Raw genomic sequence first — 14,985 nt, 5'->3', positions numbered from 1 at the left:
GTGTTTGGTTTGTGCATGAATGTGGAATGCGAACGACTCACCTTTATCTGACTGGTAAAGGTGAGCGCTGCTGTTGCTGGGGCTTGCCTGTCGGAGATGCCCGGTGCTGCCAAGTGTGACTTCATTTTGACATTTCCCGTGTTGACACAGGACACTACCAGATAACTTTGCGGCACAGACAAGTTTAAATACTGCAATTACGGCCTCAGAAACGTTGTTCTTATACAGGAGTCATTCACTCACAATAGAATAATGACATATGTAAAAAAGAAATGCTACCAAATCTGAATTTTTTGCTTAACTGTAGTGGTTTTAGTTGTACAGCAGCAGTACTAGGCCTATATGTAGTAAATCAGATGCAAAACGTTGTTAAGACTTTACACAACAGTTATTCTATTACTATGTAATTAAGCCTATTGTAAGCTGACACATTGTAGCCTAATTACCCCAGTCACTCACCACATTACTGGATGACATGATCTGATATATTATATTTCATAACATGATGGATCATTTGGATGTATGTCAAATGAAACACAGTTCCCCTAACTAAAGAAACACTTTGAAGTTCTATTTCAAACAGAAGAGAGGAATTGGGGCCTGAAATGAAATAATCACATGCCCAAATAAATATGATTAACAGACAGTGGGCTAGTTTGTCGTCATGAGGCTAGTAGATCATTTTATGTTTTGAGATGAGATTGTGTCTGTCTGTCATTTGTTAGTTGATCCCACGAGTGATATGTCCACCTCGCTCTTCCCTCCTCACCAGTAGACAAACATTTGTATAGTGTTTGCTTTTCCTCTTGTTTGGTGACCTCATTACAGTTGAAATAGAGACCCCTCTATGACCTACAGCCATAAGTCATTGAACCAGGCCTAGTTCTCTATATCCTATCCTTTACCCTACCATATTTGCTAGCCTCCAGTTGATCCTTCAACCCTCAGACCCTCACTACCTGAGGCCAACCAGGCAAAAAGCAGTGAAAAGACTGGATACTTTAAACAACGCTCTTATTTGAATGTAACATAATCAACTACTATTTTTCTTGGTGGGGCCGTTCAGCAGTTTGTTATATTTGGCTAAATTGACTGTGACTTTCACCCTAGTATTTTTTTTACCTTAGCCTGGGATGTTGACTAGAAATTATTATCAGTCAAAAAAAATGTACATACCATATTCACTACCCTGTATCATTGTATATAATCCTCACTACAGCATCTGACATAATTGTCTACCAGTAAATAAGCAGAACATTGGAGACAGAAAACAATGCATCTGGTTGACATTCAAGGTAGCACAACCAAGCTGCTCTCTTTTGTAGTTTGGCCAATCCAAAGTGATTTTCATAATAGTACTTTTATCATCATCGCCTGGGAGGTTGATTCGATTTGTATTTAATGTTTTATTTAACCTTTATATATCCTGCAATATTTGATTAGATGAAGATCAGTCACATCAGAGGTGAACCAATATTAGCCTAAGCCTAGCCAGTGTCCTTGTATGAAATTCACCCTGCACAGCTGTTGAACTATAGTGGCTGTGCTCCACCCTACTGGGCCTTTGATTATCTTGGCAGCCTGCATCTCAAGCACTCAAGCCTTTGTTTAGTAGTGGTTATGGTGGTGTGGATATCTTTGAGTTGAGTCCACACATGTGATCCAGGGCCCAGGGCAGACCCAGGCAGGCCAGGTGCACAGGGGGATGGTTATGCCCGGTAGGGCTGTGAGGAGGGTGATGATGGTGGGGTTGATTGTGGTGCAGGGGTCAGGACATCCTTGTCACAACGCTGGTTGTTATACTGTTTCCTGTGTGGAGATTCCGCGCAGGGCAGTGGCAGGAAACACAGGGGGGACTTGGGCGGCTTCGGCTTTTGGGCACATGATGTCATACCAGGAAGTGGCTCTGCGGCTCTGTATTGTGTTCTGTGTTGGTCACTCCTGTGCAGCAGCTGGCTAATCACATTAGTGGCAAGGTCATTCATTCATTCATTCACTCATTCACTCATTCACTCACTCATTTACTTATTTATCTTCTAATACACTCACTCACTCACACTCATTCATTCACTTTGTGGGGGGAAGAGTTATTCTCTTGCTATTCCATTGTCCTGTGTCACAAAGAGACACAGAGTCACAGGAGAGGCCCACCATGTTTCGACTCCTCTCAGCGGATGCCTCACTCCATAGCAGACTGTTTAAGTGGCCTAAATGTAGCAGACTAGTGTTTTTATGTTGTCCATATCTCATACCAACCTGACTCAGCTCCAGCCCTAGCAGGAGTCCCCATTCCCGACAAATCAAGATGGGCCCAGGGAGAATGTGCAGATAAATCCAGTTTATAGCAGTGGATGTTCATGTTAATGAGTATTGTTAATGGGTCTGTTCAGAGCCATGTACAATACTCTGTACTGTATGGCTCTGGGGTTGTGTTCCGATGTCTAAACTAGCATACCACGTAGAATGCTGTGCTAACACATAGCTTGATACTTTATCGTATGCTAGCTAGTATGGATTTGGAACGGGGCCCGGGTCTGGTTCGTTTCACGATTCTTGTTTGAGAAAAGTTTGCACACCGTAGCTTGATCCAAGTTCTCAGAGTAAATAAATAAACTAAACTAAATAAATAAATAAAAAAGATAAAAACTCACTTCTCGTAAATGTGGGAATATACCAATGTTTCGGTCAACAGACCTCCATCAGGGTTTTTTTTTTTTTTACACGTGTTGACAAGTTTTTTGACAAGTGTTTTCCTTTTCTAGTTTCACTATTCTACCTGAGGGCACTGCTGTTTAGTAGCCACCGCTGAGGACCCAGAGATTTGTAAATGGCTTCCCCCTCTCCCCTGGGGCCTCCGATGTTCTCTCTGGGTGACCCCTCACCCCTCTCCTCTCCAGTGTATCCAGCAGACCAGGCACGCTAGTGTTTGCAGAACATTTTGAAGTGAATATTAACAAACGCACCACCGTGCTGTTTCTACGTTGTGGTGCTGCTGGGAATAGGCCCCATAGCTTAATTTATCCTAGAAGAATGACTATGAGACACTTCTGTTTATTGTGAAGTATAGGCTGGGCTAGTATAGGGCTATATGACTACTCTAGTGTCATAAACTACTCTGTAAGTCTATAGTAGGCAAAATGTATAAGAGTGGGAGTCAATACACTTGTAGAAAAAGGTTTTTGTCCCTGTAGGGGAACCATTTGAAGAACCCTTTTGGGGTCCATGGTGAACTATTTGGGTTATATGTTGAACCCTTTTCACAGGGGGTTCTAAAGCAGAACCATTTTTGGTTCCATTTAGAATCCTCTGTGGAAAGGGTTCTACCTCGAACCCAAAAGTGTTCTACACCTACACATTTGGCTAATGATGGACCTCTCAAGCCAAATGCATGACGGGGTCTGTGTCTCTCTCTCTCTCACAGGCAGAAAAAGGAATGTTATCCTCTCCTTAATGACTCCAACCCAGAGGAATAATTAGCAGTTCTTCCTCTGCCAAGCGCAGTCTAGACCAATGACACACACAGACACACACAGACAGACAGAGGGACATTGTTTTCATCAAATGATTTTTCACTTTGTGAAAGGATGAATTTATGCAGGGCTGCTCGAGCTTGAGTTTTTTTCGACTGAAATGGATCCGTTGCCAACTGGCAAGGACACTTCTTGCATACTTTTGTCTTCTCCCTTCACTTAACTGAACTGGGGTTTTGTGGCCGGCCCTGGGAGCAGGGGAAAGGGCCTAGAATCCACACAGCTCCCAGCACTGAGTGTAATAAGCAGAAAAGATTGGTTCACAGGTAGTGTTTTTGTTTTCCCACCAGTCATTTGAAGGTTAAATGTTCTGGATTATGTTTTGGCAGCCTTGGGGAGGATTTAGTTTTGAAATTGAATTGGCCGATATGATCCCCACTACGTAAGATTCTACAACTGATTAGAAACCAGCAGCTCGCCTATCGTTTGATAACGGTTCAGACAGTGGCTTCTGTGTTCTACAACAATCATGGCCACTGTCGGTGTGAACAGAATATTTACGATCTCGGCCTATCAGTCTGATATCAGTTTGAGTCTGTGCCCAAATAGGCTTCCTCTAACCTGGGGGATGAAAACGATGAACAGCTCCGAGAACAGAGAAGCCACTCTAGCCAGAGTTCATAAATAATGAGCACCGTGATCTATCTGTCTTTGGTTCATCTCTATCACAGGATGTTGCTTCCACTGAGGGCCTGGCATGGGAGACCAGATGTAATAGTATGATTATATGGCAAATAATTCACCTCTGCTCTGCTCCCAGCCCTGTTTTCTCACTCTCTCTCTCTCTCGCTCTCTCTCCCTCCCTCTCAATGTACTGTACGTGTACACTGTTACTGGAAGGGGAGGGGTGGGGAAACACACACACACACACACACGCACACGCACCCTCGAATAGGCCTATATTTATTACTTGTTAGTAGTATTAACAAAACAAAACTTTTTGACTAAATGCCATCTGAACATTCTTCTGTATCTCATTAGATTGCAGATGACACTGCCAATTCAGTGGTAATTTGTTTACTGGCAAAGCTGCTGATAGATGAATGCAGGTAATTATGGGGCATAGACAGACAGAGAAAGTCAGAAAGGAGCGTTTGTGCTTTCTGACCCTCTGTGCCTGCCGTAGTCAGAGCATCCCTGCATTTTGTTGAGGCTCAGCTGTGTGTGAAAGAGCTGACTCAGGCCCCAGCCCTTCATAGCTGGGCTGTGGAATTTGGAGTGGAGGTGCAATGTTAGGACTACAGCAGCTGTTTAGGGCAAGCTCTTTGTCCCCCAGTCCCCACCCTCTCTGTCTTTCTACTGTTCACCTCTATCTCTTCCTCCTTCGCTCTCTCTTACTCCCTCTTTCCCCACCTTTCTCCCCGTCTTCTCTCTCTCTCTCTCTCTCTCTCTCTCTCTCTCTCTCTCTTTCTCTCTCCCTTGTATGTATAGTTCCCTCTACTACCCCTTTGCCCTCTCTTTTTAGTCTATCCTTTATCCTTCTCCCTCCTTCCCTCCCTCCCTCCCTCCCTCCCTCCCCCCCTCTCAGACCTGTGTACTCCAGTAGTCTTCTCTCTGTTGCTATCCCCCCCCCCCCCCCCTCCCCCTCACTCTCAGGAACTGTGTACCCTGATGTGTGGTAAGTCAGTGACTGTGTGTGCGTGTGCGTGCGTGCGTGTGTGTGTGTGTGTGTGTGTGTGCGTGCGTCCAAAGGCTGAGTCAGTCTGACAATGCAGTCAGACCAGCCGTGGGGGTTGAGTGTCCTTTGACATCTCTGCAGTGGCAGCTTATGACACAGGTAGCCTGTCCTGCTGCAGCCTACACACAAGCACTAACACTAGTCTCTCTCACCTGGTTGTACTGTACACGCTGGAACACACTGTCCTGCGTACTAGAGGACAGGCCCACCACCCATAGAAAGAGAACATTTAGAATGGGCATTATATTAAAGTCTATGCAACAGCATATTTTTTTCACTGTCCACGCAACATGGCGGCCCATTAGAATGTTCTGTCTTCCTATAGAACACCGAGACGTGACACGGAATTCTAGGAGATCATGTGATAAGGGGCCAATTAGTCCAACACGTGGCTGCTGTTCGTATACAGTATTATGGGATATTGCTTTGTCGCCATGCCTGTTGTATCGATACAGCCTAGGGCCTCCACACCTATCTCGGTGGTGCCCTTGACTTTTGGTGCGCCGGTGAGTTTGAGGGTGACTGTGTCTATTTTTAGGTCCACACTGCGCTGCTGTGTGCATCTGTGCATGATGGGGATGCGCACATTTTCCCCATGACTCTAATAACAACAGATATAGGGCCCGTCCCGGGCCCCGGTCTCCTTCCGTCGCATCGCTCTCCCAGTAAATGACAGGCATTCACAGCATCTGAGGTCTCACATGGTAGTGATCAGGTGGTGAACAGGGAGACTCCAGCAGTTGAAGAATCGCTATGTTGTCAAGATAGATTTCGGTAATAAAATGAAGCTCCCGTGCATACTGGGCTAATCAGATTACCTGTTTGTCTGCATGTCTGTTCCGCCCACGACTTGTGGTCACAGAATATCTGGCAGCGGCGTGGTAGTATGTGGTTAATACAGTCAAGGTTTTGATTTATTCTTCCTCTGCGTGCGCGTGTGTGAGTGTGTGTGTGTGTGTGTGTGTGTGTGTGTGTGTATTTGTGTGCGCGTGTGTGTATCCATATGTGTGTGAGTGTGAGTGTGGGTGAGTGTGTGTGTGTGTGTGTGTGTGTGCATGTATTTGTGTGCGCGTGTGTGTGTATCCATATATGTGTTTGTGTGTGTGTGTGTGTGTGTGTGTGTGTGTGTTTTTTTGTCTATCCTTTTCCCTCCATCCCTCTCTGATCTGTACTCCAGTGGTCTTCTCTCTATTGCTATCACTGTGTGTGTGTGTGTGTGTGTGTGTGTGTGTGTGTGTGTGTGTTTATGTGTGTGTGGGTGTGGGTATATGTGTGGGTGTGGGTGTATGTGTGTGGGTGTGTGTGTGTTTATGTGTATGTGTGTGGGTGTGGGTGTGTGTGTGTGTGTGTGTGTGTGTGTGTGTGTGTGTGTGTGGATCCTGTTGTTGTGGCGATGTGTTCTCCAACCTCTTCCTCCTGCGTGGGTCACAGGAAGCCGTGGCGAGAGCAATACAGTGACGCCGTCTGGCATGACACGACATCAGGAAGTCCTGTGGTCTCTCTGATTGTCATCTCAATTGTCTGTGGGACATCTCTGCTGCCGGCACTATATATAGTCAGATACCTCAACCATGCTTCCCTTCTTCGTATGAGAGGACTACAGGGATGGGATTATGCGTCTCAGGGTAGCCGACGGCTGTGTCGGGGTGGGTGATTTATTTGCATGTACAAAAGGACCCGACTCTGTGCTCAACTGCTCCTTGGTTGGATGTGTGTTTTTCTCATTAGTCTGTCAGTCCTCTTGTCCTGGATGACTTGTTTTAATACCCCCCCCCCTAACCAACCTAACCCCATAACCCCCTCACAGTAGACACTAATACCCCCATATTGCTGCTGGCTACACATCGGAAAATTGCTTCACACTTCAATAATTGTAATGCTGAACTTAGGTTGAGGTTGAAAATAATTAGGTTTTTACAGGCTTTTCCACCCGTAAATATTTAGATATTTTATGATAATTACGCTCCATATGCTCAAGATGTGTTCGACCCTTTAGCTAAATACTTGCTTTCGTGCATATCCATCTGTTAATATGGATGATTTGCACATATTTTTGTCTCATAAGTGGCCCTTGATAAGAATATATGTGAAGTGAGTGAGCCAGCCAAATATTATAATGATATACAAAAAGATGTTAAGATATAGCCTAGGCTGTGGCCTAGTTTTACTGAAAGAACAGTTCATCATGTTAAGTGTCATTCATTGAGTAGAGCCTACTGTATTTCAATATGTTGCTACTGTTTCTGAATAGAACACCCAGATAAATAGTAAACAGTCTAGACTGTGACACAGATGTCACTGATGAAGTCAAAACAAACCTTTATACTTCCTCTCCCTGAATCTGATAAGCTATCATTCACAAAAAAGCATGAAGGGTTATTTCCCAAGTGTTATCTAGTCTAGTCAGGTTGCGGTTTTGTTCCTCAGGTTAGCCTCACTTAACCAGTTCCTGTGTTGTAGTGATCCCAGAGAGAGGCACACCAAGACTAGCCAACCAAAGTTGTTTCCTTGTGATTGCTGGTGTCGCTGCTGTGTTCGAAACACAGTTCAGTTTAGCCTTTAAAGCTTTTCCAAATAAAAGACAGATACGCTCTGTCCTCTTCATAAAACATCAACAAACGAATGTCTGTTGTTCCCTGTCTATAGGAGAGTGGGAAGGGACAGCGTATGGTATTGACAGAGCAGAGTTTTGCGTTGTGGAGGGCTGAAATACTACCAGTAACATCATGCATATTGGTTTTCTTTCTTTTGTTATTCAGTCTGTTGATCTATTCTATTATGTTAGAAAAAGAACAAACCCATGGCCTGGAACACTCTCTCAGCCTGACCCCCCCCCCCCGTCCCCGTCCCCAAACGAACACCACCATTGCAGGGAAAGACTGCCACTGGCTGTCCACCAGTGGAGCGATTTTGCAATATCACCCTTTGAAATATAATTCATTTTTTAGCAGTCGTAGCATCTGTCTTCTTCTTCTCCTGTGGTAACACGTCCTAACACGCCGTTCTGTAGCCAGATGCATATTTGCGAGATGCTTATGGTTACAAGTCCCAGCATTGACACCTTTCTTCTTCTGAGGGTTATAATTAGTAGTGTTTCCAGCCGTGGGGATTGGTTGTGGCCCAGAAAGTGTCTGCTGTGAAGGACTGCCGATGAGTATATATAGCGTTTGTCCCCCTCATTTATTCTCGTAGCAGTAAAGCGGTAGTTTTGTGGCTTTCTTCAGATTTCAGTCAGCGGAACCCTGTGTACACAGTATACTGTCGTATCCCTGTTCAGAGGCCCACCTGCAACGCAACAGTTAACACACAGAAATAGCCTAGCCTAGCCAAGCCTAGCCTAGCCTAGCCTACATCAGTGCAAAAGTCCTCAGATACAATGGCTACATCAATGTGAAAGTCCTCAGATACAATGGCTACATCAATGTGAAAGTCCTCAGATACAATGACTACATCAATGTGAAAGTCCTCAGATACAATGACTACATCAATGTGAAAGTCCACAGATACAATGGCTAATGGCTATGTTTCAATAGCATACCACTGAGAATGCATAGCCAATGCATTGCTTAATTCTATGGAGTATGCTAGTGTGGATATCAGAATACACTGTCTTGTCTAGCCTACCATTTCTTTTTCCTATCAGTAACTAAAAAAAACAAAAAACATTGAAGTTTTCCTCCTGTATTTTACTGCATGTTCACAAGCTGAATCTAGTGGCCTATTCAGTTAACGAAAGTAATCAAGGTGGTATTCTGTCAATAAGTGTGGCAGTTAAATACGTTTTGAAAAGCCTTTTTTTTTAAACGAAGCCTCTACATTGCTGACATTCACCAACTGGCTACACACATATAGCCAGCTATGGGTGCACAAAGCACACACATACACACAATTGTATTTGCGGAAATTATAGGGCCCCGCCTTTGTCATCTGGTCTGCATCCAAAACGTTGCCATACTAGGGCAGCTGCGTTTGCCATGTTCCAAGTCAAAAGGTCACTTCACATGAGTTTACTGGCTGTGAGCTTCAGGGTTTTCTCTCTCTCCCTGGCTACGGGAGCAGGCTAAACATGTTCCACAGTGCCACGCATCACGCCTCACGCATTGCATGTGTCACTCATCATTGCATAAGCCTCTATACTCATTTAATAAACTTCGGCTCCTGCACTTGGAGGAGTCACGGCAAAATAACGGTATGGACGGTGTTGCAGGACTTATACCGGGGGTAAACTTGTGCTATCGGTAAAACTTCCACCGCCCAACCGTAGTTGCAGGTCACTAATACTTCACCCCACGGTTTTAACTACCTGCGTTATGTCATTTGAATCCGCCCATCTCGTTCCAGTGGGAGTTCTACTGGTGTTGTAACATCGTAATGGTAGCGTATAGGATGAGGCGGTGCAGAGGTTAGATAGATATGGTGTTTCAATGACCTCCACCAACCCCCCTCTCGGTCTTCCTGTCAGCCATGATAGAAAACCTCCAGCCAGGGTACACCTCGCTCCTGTTTCCCAGGGAATGAAAAGGCTTGGATTACCTCTACCGTGACACATTTTGCCACAGGGAGAAGATGGAAGGCCAGACATTTTACGTTGAACGAAAACAGGATAATCTGTAAAGCAAATGGCACCTTTTTTCCCCTCAGTGACAGGTTTTCCTAAAGGGGGTTGGGTATGTCATTTGGTGAAGGGTTCACTGTCAGTGTCATCTCTCAGACTGCTGCAGTATGTAGGTCTCTCTCCATTTTGAGTTGTCCTCTACCTGTTTGTTTAATGCTGGGGTGGGGAGACAGGGCTCATACAGTGTGAGGGTTACAGTGCGGTGTTGCCGGGCGCTAGCTACTACCTCTCTTAAACGTACAATATTGTGTTTCAGCAATTTTGTTAATTGGGAAGACAGTCATCTTATCTGCTTCTCAAGGTTGCAGTCGGTTTCTCATTGAATTCTCGTCTATTGAGTAACCAACACATGTGGGAAAACAGGTTAGGTCATCGTCAACAAGTTAAAAGCTGAAATCAGTCATTTTAGCCCTACATTTGGACAACAACATTTACTGACTATGCAGACAGCCGTAACAAGAACAGAATAGCCTACACCCCAGACTTAGGGCCTAGCCTAGTTGTTAAGCTTTTTCTGTATGTTATCCAATTCAACACTATCTGGGTTTGTTGTGGGATCATTGTAAGGACCTCTGTACCTCCCAAAGCAATCCGATCCTTGAGCCGCCTCCCTTTGATGACTTTCAGACCCATAAACTCATTTGTTGCTTCATTTGAGAAACGAGCACTTCTGCTCACCATAAAAACACCAGGTTCATGCAGCTGCCCCTGTCAGTCGTTGGGCCTTCTGGTCTACAGATCCCCAGACATGCTGAAAATCCCCTTCTAAACTGTAAAATCCCCTCCTAACTCACGCTCTGGGACGTTAGTGGTGTTTTAGGTGGATCTGTGATGGCAGCTTTATGATATGAGAGGTATCTCACCACTGACACCAGTGTAAAAGCATTCCTTACAGCATTTGGCTTGCATCACTGCAATGGAACATACACAACATCTTGCTCACGGCACATATGCCTAAGTCTATATGCCTTAGATGTCAGATTCGTCAGTTTTCCATAAGAAAATAGCTTTCAGGGTCTGGAGGTTTTGAGTGCCACGAACTCCAGAATTCTGTCAACAAACTGCGCTGAGCCAACGTGTGTCGTTTGTGTGTCGAAAATGTGTTTCACATTGCCTACGTTTAGGGCGGAACAGAAACGTGCGTGGATTTTCTCATGTTTGCATTTTTACTGGATTGCGTGTTCCCCTTCTCACACACACACACACACACACACACACACACACACACACACACACACACACACACACACACACACACACACACACACACACAGTAGTCGGCCATGGCACAATCCAGATCCTATCTATTGTTTGTCTAGTCCGCTCCGCCCTCCCCTCTGGTTTCTTAATATTTTGGGAACATCCTGTTTGTGTGTTTACCGCGGCTTAGCACAGATCGTTCAGTTTAAAAAAAGGCTCTGACCAGCCATGCCTTCTTATTACAGTGCAGAGCTTGGGAGCGGGGGGGGGGGGGGGGGTGGTGGGGTTGGGGGGGTGGGGGGCTCTCTGGGAATTCTGGTGTCACTGGTGTGCAGTGTTGCATTAAACCCAATTTAATGCTCCGATGCATGTTTATGTGGTATGTAAGTGATTCCCAGACGCGTTTATGTATTTTCGGTACTTATTAATGATTTAATGCCTTACCCCTCCTCTCTGTGATAGCTGACATATATCACACATGACAAAATACATGCTATTCAACTCCCCTTGGCATTGCCTCGGGGGATCACAAGCTCGGGACTGTCTGATTTTTGGCCAACTCCTTTAGTGTCAATCGTCCCCACATCTGTGAGGGGAGCCCCTGGCCAGGACTTGAAGGGGCCGGTTCGTTTTCATCTGTAATTTGCAGAATTAACGGGATGTTTTAAAGCTACTTGGGACTAAATGCCGAAAGGTTATTTTTGAACTCGATCAATGACGATACTTGGTCAGTCACTCAAGCAGAGTTATTTAAATGCATTCGATTTTCTTGTAATAACGGCACCGGCAGTTGGTTTCCCTGCAATTTTGTACTTTGTCTTTATTTAACCAGCATGTCCCACTGAAATAAATAAATGGCCTAGAAGGCAGCTTGAATGTCAATAGATAACTGGCCCAGAAGGCAGCTTGATTGTCAATAGGCCTATGTTGCTGACACAGTCGGATCCTGAGGCAGGTCACGCAGCCATTTTGATTTGGAGGGGAAGGGCAACAGGCATGCAGACTGACAACAGATCCCTCATGAGTAGGGCCAGGTGTTTTTCCAGACCATGAGACCCATGAAAAACTCTGGGCCCTAGCCTAGTCAACCCAAGAAAAACTCTGGGCCCTAGCCTAGTCAATAATCATTGACCATGTGATCTAATCAGAAAAATCTTCAGGCCCTAGGCTAGTTATTGACCATGTTGTCGAATCATGAAAACCCCCCCGTGACCGAGCCTTGTATTAGTCTAGAACTTGGGCCCTCAGAGCTTTTCCTGGTCAGGTCACGTGGTCAGGAAACAACTCCTTGGCCTGCTTATGAGGTCTCATGGTCACGTCCTTCCAGTAGTGCTACGAAAGGCCATTCCCAGGTCTGGCGTACAGGATCTGGGAAGTTCTCTCCTGGAGGCGGCATTTTTGTGTCGTTACCTCACTGTGGCCGTAAATAATCACTCTTATGGCTTCCAGATGTCTCCTACTGGAGCAGGGGATGGATGTGGGATTGGAGACATTGCACTGCTGAGGGAGACGTGCCGGCTCTCCCCCCCCCCCCCTCCTCTCGTCTTCCCTCTCGTCCTCCCTCTTGTGGTTCTCTCATTCCCTCATTCCCTCTCTCTACTGTACACATTTCTGTTTCCAGTACAGAGGCTAAAGCAAATATACATTGGCACATGCAGACGGGGGCACAGATGGAGGGGCACCCATTGAAATGATCTCACACGCACATGCCGCATGCTTGCACACACACACACACGCGCATGCATGCACGCACACGCACACACACACGCACACGCACACGCACACACACACGACTTGTCATTGTCAGTGATAGCAACTAGGCTACTGGCAGAAGTGGAAGCATCCAGATGCATTGTAGTGTGTGTGTGTGTGTGTGTGTACTATATGGAATACAGTGATGTGCTAATAGACTGGGTTTGGATTCATATCAAACCAGTCTGCCTGTGAATGAGTTACTCATGATGATTTCCAGTCGCACTGCATAGCCTGCGGTGTGTGTGTCAGACCCAGAGTGTCACTCACTGTTAATACCAACCAAACACTCGTACCGTATTCTCTGTTTTGACTGGATGACTGACATTTCATCGCTCTTGCAAAACCCTCTGAAAACAAAGACACCCACTCACCATTGGGTTGGATATTCATGTGTAAAGCATTGCAAACGCCTTGCGCCACACCTTGTCGTAGCAACTGTTGCTATGTTTTGGTGTGACTGTGTATTTTGATAGTGAGAAAAGACATATAGCACTGTAAGACCTTTGTCTGAATGGCGGTGTTAAGTAGGGGTGATGTCACAATGTACATTACTAGAACATAAGATAAATTAGACGGTGATCCTTGGGTAAAGCTGGGAGAGACGTGCAGTGTTAGTTTGGGTGTGTTGGTGTGTGTCTGCATTTATAGTGTGTGTGTGTGTGTGCGTGTGTGTGTGTGCGTGTGTGTGTGTGTGTGTGTGTGCGTGTGCGTGTGCGTGTGCGTGTGCGTGTGCGTGTGCGTGTGCGTGTGTGTGTGTGTGTGTGTGCGTGCGTGTGCGTACGTCCGTGTGTGCGCGTTTGTGTGTGTGAGTTCCTCTTATCGACACAAGACACAAATGGTTTCCATTTGTAAATCACAGCACTGACTGGTGCTTTAGTCATAAAAGCTCAGGAATGTAGCGCTGTTTCCATTGACAGCCTCACATTTCCTGAAAAGCAATCGGTGTCGTCTGCTCTGGCCATGCTCTGTGTCTACGCTCTATTCTGAGAAACTCTTTAACTAGCCTATAAGGAGCAGAGTACACATCAGATATAACTAAGGATACTAGTGAGCGTTTCTCTCTTTCAAGGCCGTTTGTTGTGGACTAGCTTATGGGCCTGGCTCTCAGATAAAAGACATTCTCTCATCTCTGTGGTTTTGCCAAAGCTTGCCTCACTTCACCCACTAATCAGTGAAGTAGGCCCCCCTTACTCCCTACGGTTTGATGTTGGTGTGTGTGTGTGTGTATGTGTATGTGTGCGTGCGTGCGTGCGTGCGTGCGTGCGTGCGTGCGTGTGTATTGGGATATGCCCAGTGATGCCCTGCCCCTGGGTGATGTAGACTGGGGGGTAAGTAGGGAGGAAGTTGCCCCTAGATCAGTTTTGAGTTGGACACGACGGTAAAGGTTAAGATTCAGGGAGAGGAAGCCGATCCCAGATATGTGCCTATGCCTGGTAATCGACCTGGGCAACTTCGTCATAGAGCTGATTTGGAATCAATGCATACAATTGTTATGCACTTCTTATAGCATTGTAATAACACATCGTATTACACTTCAGTGGTTATTTGGAGCAGGTCGGTCTGTCTGGTCTGATGAGAGCGACCTGCAGGCTTGGTACTAATAGTCTAATAGTGTCTAATGGAGCTGAACGGTGCCAGGTGTTTGCGTTGGCGTGGTTAACGTTCTCTTCCAGCCAACCCTGTGATCTCTGGACCACAGCCCTGGTAGCTAACTCAGGTCAGCCCAGTTGACCAGAGCCTGTTGTGGTCCGAGGGTCTGTCCACCGACCACACGCTGTCTGAGCTGTCTACTGTTCACGGCAGGGCCTGGGGTCAATTAGATTTCAATTGAAGTGAAATTGTAATTCGGGAATGGGGAAAAAGCACAAGCAATGAAAAGCGTCTCCTTTTTCAGTTAAGTGGGGAATCGTCGAAAGTAAATGCCTCGTTTGCAATCACTTTTGATTTTAGGCTACTTCCTGAACTGATAATGACCCCCAACCCTGGTTCACTGTTCAAGGGACATCACTTCTCAGACCAGGGCTGTGAGCTAGGCTACATTAGCAGACTAAGAAGAGGAGGATTGTGGTCTCAGTAAGGATAGGCCTAGATTAGGTTCTCTGTTTTCCGCCTGCCTTCCCGCCCAGCGCCCCCCAACCCCCCCCCCCCCCACCAGGCCTGCTGCCATGTAAGCTGGCCCTGCCGGGGAGGGTGAAAAAAAGAGGTTG

At 45.9% G+C, this 14,985-nt stretch overlaps 1 protein-coding gene across 4 annotated transcripts in view; it reads left to right on the top strand.

Annotated features, from left to right (window-relative positions):
• cdc42bpab (CDC42 binding protein kinase alpha (DMPK-like) b) overlaps positions 1 to 14,985 on the top strand; it is a 58,435-nt gene that overhangs the window by 1,484 nt on the left and 41,966 nt on the right. The gene's annotated exons all lie outside the window — the stretch shown is intronic.

Source organism: Argentina silus (genome assembly GCF_951799395.1).
Source record: "Argentina silus genome assembly, chromosome: 17".
Lineage (NCBI taxonomy): Eukaryota > Metazoa > Chordata > Actinopteri > Argentiniformes > Argentinidae > Argentina > Argentina silus.
Note: the sequence above shows the minus strand (reverse complement) of the source record. Positions and strands in the feature narration are given on the sequence as shown.